Source organism: Solanum stenotomum, chromosome 3 (genome assembly GCF_019186545.1).
Source record: "Solanum stenotomum isolate F172 chromosome 3, ASM1918654v1, whole genome shotgun sequence".
NCBI classification, from domain to species: domain Eukaryota; kingdom Viridiplantae; phylum Streptophyta; class Magnoliopsida; order Solanales; family Solanaceae; genus Solanum; species Solanum stenotomum.
The window spans coordinates 33,820,487-33,824,039 of record NC_064284.1 but is presented as its reverse complement, the minus strand read 5'-3'; positions in this window follow the sequence as shown (position 1 = coordinate 33,824,039).

Genomic DNA, 3,553 nt, shown 5'->3' with positions numbered 1-3,553 from the left:
TTTTTTATCAATGATTAGATGTCAAGGAACTTATCAATTTTTATAGTATATTTTGCATATATATTTTTTCAAATCCAAAAGATTTAAAATATTCTTTACATTCTTAAATTTGTGTCAAACGATAATAGAAAAGTAATTTAAAATAGAGTCAATATAAAATAATGTCATAATAATAGTACATGATATATACATTTTTTATTAATCATTGAAAATAATTAATTACAAATAGTGAATAAGTTACTTTTAAACTTTCGAAAAGAAAATAATAATTTAATTTTTTATCAATGATTAGATGTAGAGGAACTTATCAATTTTTCTAGTATTCTATTATAGTAATTACTGCGTAATTTTCTTTTATGACTATTATAAAATTTATCATAATTTTTAGTACTTATTATTTTAATACAACGTGTAAAAGTTATTTATTATTTTCTTCGAATTGTTATTTTTTTTTAATCATAAAAAATAATACTTACGACAATTTCTGATTTTATTAACTTAAATATATTTTAATACAACGTGTAATATTTACTTAATATTTTCTTCCCTGTATTATTTTCTTTAATCATATATCAATAATACATACAACAATTTAATTTTATTAACATAAATACTTTAATTCTTCCAATGTTCTATTAATAATAATGATTGAAATTATTTATGATCACTATTAAAGTTTCTACATAATTGAGATAAAAATTGAGGTACGTACAAATAAAAATATTTTTGAACAAACAAAATAATTACATGCACTATTAGAGTGTACATTCTTGTTAAATAATTATCTTACAATTATGATAAAGTCGAAAAAGTGTAACTATCTTCAAAAACTATAAATATCAAATTCAAAATTTGAACTTTTAATTTGTCAGTCTCAATTATTTAAAAAATTACAAATAATTTTATAATTTTAAAATAACTAACTTATCATTTTAAAAATAATTTTATAATTCCTAATTAACTATTTAAAAATTTATATAAATTCTATATTTTTTAAAAATGTCTAAATTCCACGTTATAAAAAAAGTGATTTTAATTTTGAGTTTACTTTGATCTAATATTTTGAAATGTGTTACTATTTGTCTTGATCTCATATACAATGGTGCATATTCTCTTATTAATTAAATGGTAATTTCTAATTAAGTAAATGGCCTATTATTTATTTCACTATTGACAAAATAATTTCAAATTATCTGATATCTTGTAATATAAAAAGTCTTTTTTGTACATTTAATTTTAGAATAGTTGTATATTCTATAGGTTTGAAGGTCGTTCTAAATTTCAAAGACAACCCATTTATTTTAAGTATACTAACAATTTTAAAAATTATATTTTAAATAAAATTTAACTGAACAAATGAACAAAATTTTGTTCATACTTTAATATTTTATCACTCACAAGTATATTACTAAAAAGATATAAGAAAGTGGAATAATATGCATAAATCATGATATTCTACATTTATCGATACATTATATTAATATTTCCATAGTACTTTAGATATTCAATTGCACATATTTAAAATTTTAAAAATGTGAATATATTACCAATAATACAACAATCAAAAACATGTTAGTGTAAATGATTGAATAAAAATTAACAGAAAATGAAAAAATAAATAAGTATTAGAATAAATTCACTAAAATTAAATTTTAAAAATAACGTACAATCTAAAAAAAATTATTAATCACAGTAAAGATATCAAAGATTACAAATACAAATGTAAATAAAAAAAACATATAAAACTCATTTGATTTAAAGAATTTAAGTACATAATATCACAAAAACAAATCAAATTGAATGAAATAAACTAAAAAGTCACAATAAGACATTATACTTATCAATATCAGTTTGATAAATAGTGTTCTTCTTTTCTCGGACTTCCACTTTTTTATTTGCAAATATATTCAAATTTTCTTCGGCTAGCCATCATATAATTGACCTATTCACCCCATAAAAAAATGAAGATAAGAAGAATGAAACTAATTTAATAAACAATATTACGCATTTGAAGAAGAATAGATTCACGGTTCAATCATTTGATTTAAAGAATTTATGTACAAATTATGACAAAAACAAATCAAATTGAATAAAATAAACTAAAACAAAACACAATAAGACATTATAGATCTAACAATATCATCATTTGCAGAGGATTTTCACTTTGATAAATATTGTTCTTCTTTTCTTTAAGTTCTACTATTTTATTCGCAAATATATTCAAATTTTATTCGTCTAGCCATCAAATAATTTACCTATTCACTAAATAAAAAGATGAAGATAAAAAGAATAGAAATAATTTAGCAGACAACATTACACATTTGAAGAAGAATACATCCATAATTCAATAATAAACACATGTTATTATAAATGACGGAATATCAAATTAACAGAAAATAATAAAATTTAAATTTTTTTTAAATATGTATCTTAAATTAAACCAAAAGAAATAAAAAAAGAATAACCAACTATTTTTAAAAGGTAAATTTTTAAGTAGTAACAATAATAACAAGTAATTATCGTAGTAATAAAAGTAATAATAATATAACATTATAATAATGTTTATAACAATGTATTTAAATTGCTAATCAGTTTTCATGAAAACATTTTTAAATATATTTTAAATAATAAATATCAATTGAAAAAAAGAAAATATAAACTTAAAGTATTTCTTAAATTAACATTTTAAAACTTATTTAACATTACAAAACTTATTTAAATTAATAGCAGTGTAAAACTTACGTGAATTGAAAAAGGAAAAAAAAACCCACTGCCATTTTGATAGATCTCTTAAAGAATATATTATTTTTTTAAAAAAATAAAATAAAAAAAAATCTTTATAACTTAAAAAAGTAGAAAAGAAAAAATAAAATAAAAAACGTGCATCAATCATTTTAAATAAATAAATAGCAAAACTACCCGCACATTAAAAAAATCTGTTAAATGAAGATATACTTTAGTTTTTAAAAAATAATAAAAAATTATTTTAAATGTGTTTTTTTCAAAATAAGTAACCAACTCACGTAACTGTTTTTTAAAAAATGGCAAAGTAGTTACTTTTTGAATTTGAATTTAAAGTGGTTACCTAAAACTACTCTACCCATTATCTCTATTCCCTATATATACATAAATAAAGTCATTAACAAAATTAATTGATCTATTCTTCTTCAAATGTGTAGTATTATTTGTTGAATTATTTCCATTATATTCTTCTTATCTTCATCTTTTTATGGAGCGAATAGGTAGATTATTTGACGGCTAGCCGAAAAAAAGTTTGAATATACTTGCATATAACAAAGTGAAAGTCCAAGAAGAAGAAGAACAATATTTATGCAAGTAGAAATCTTCTGCAAATGATGATATTGTTAGATCTATAATGTCTTTTTGTGGATTTTTTTTAGTTCATCTCATTCAATTTGATTTGTTTGTCATATATTGTACTTAAATTCTTTAGGTCGAATGAGTTTTTTATGTTCTTCTTTTATTTACATTTGTAATCTTTGATGATTTTTATTGTGATTAATATTTTTTTATGATTGTGTTATTTTTTATT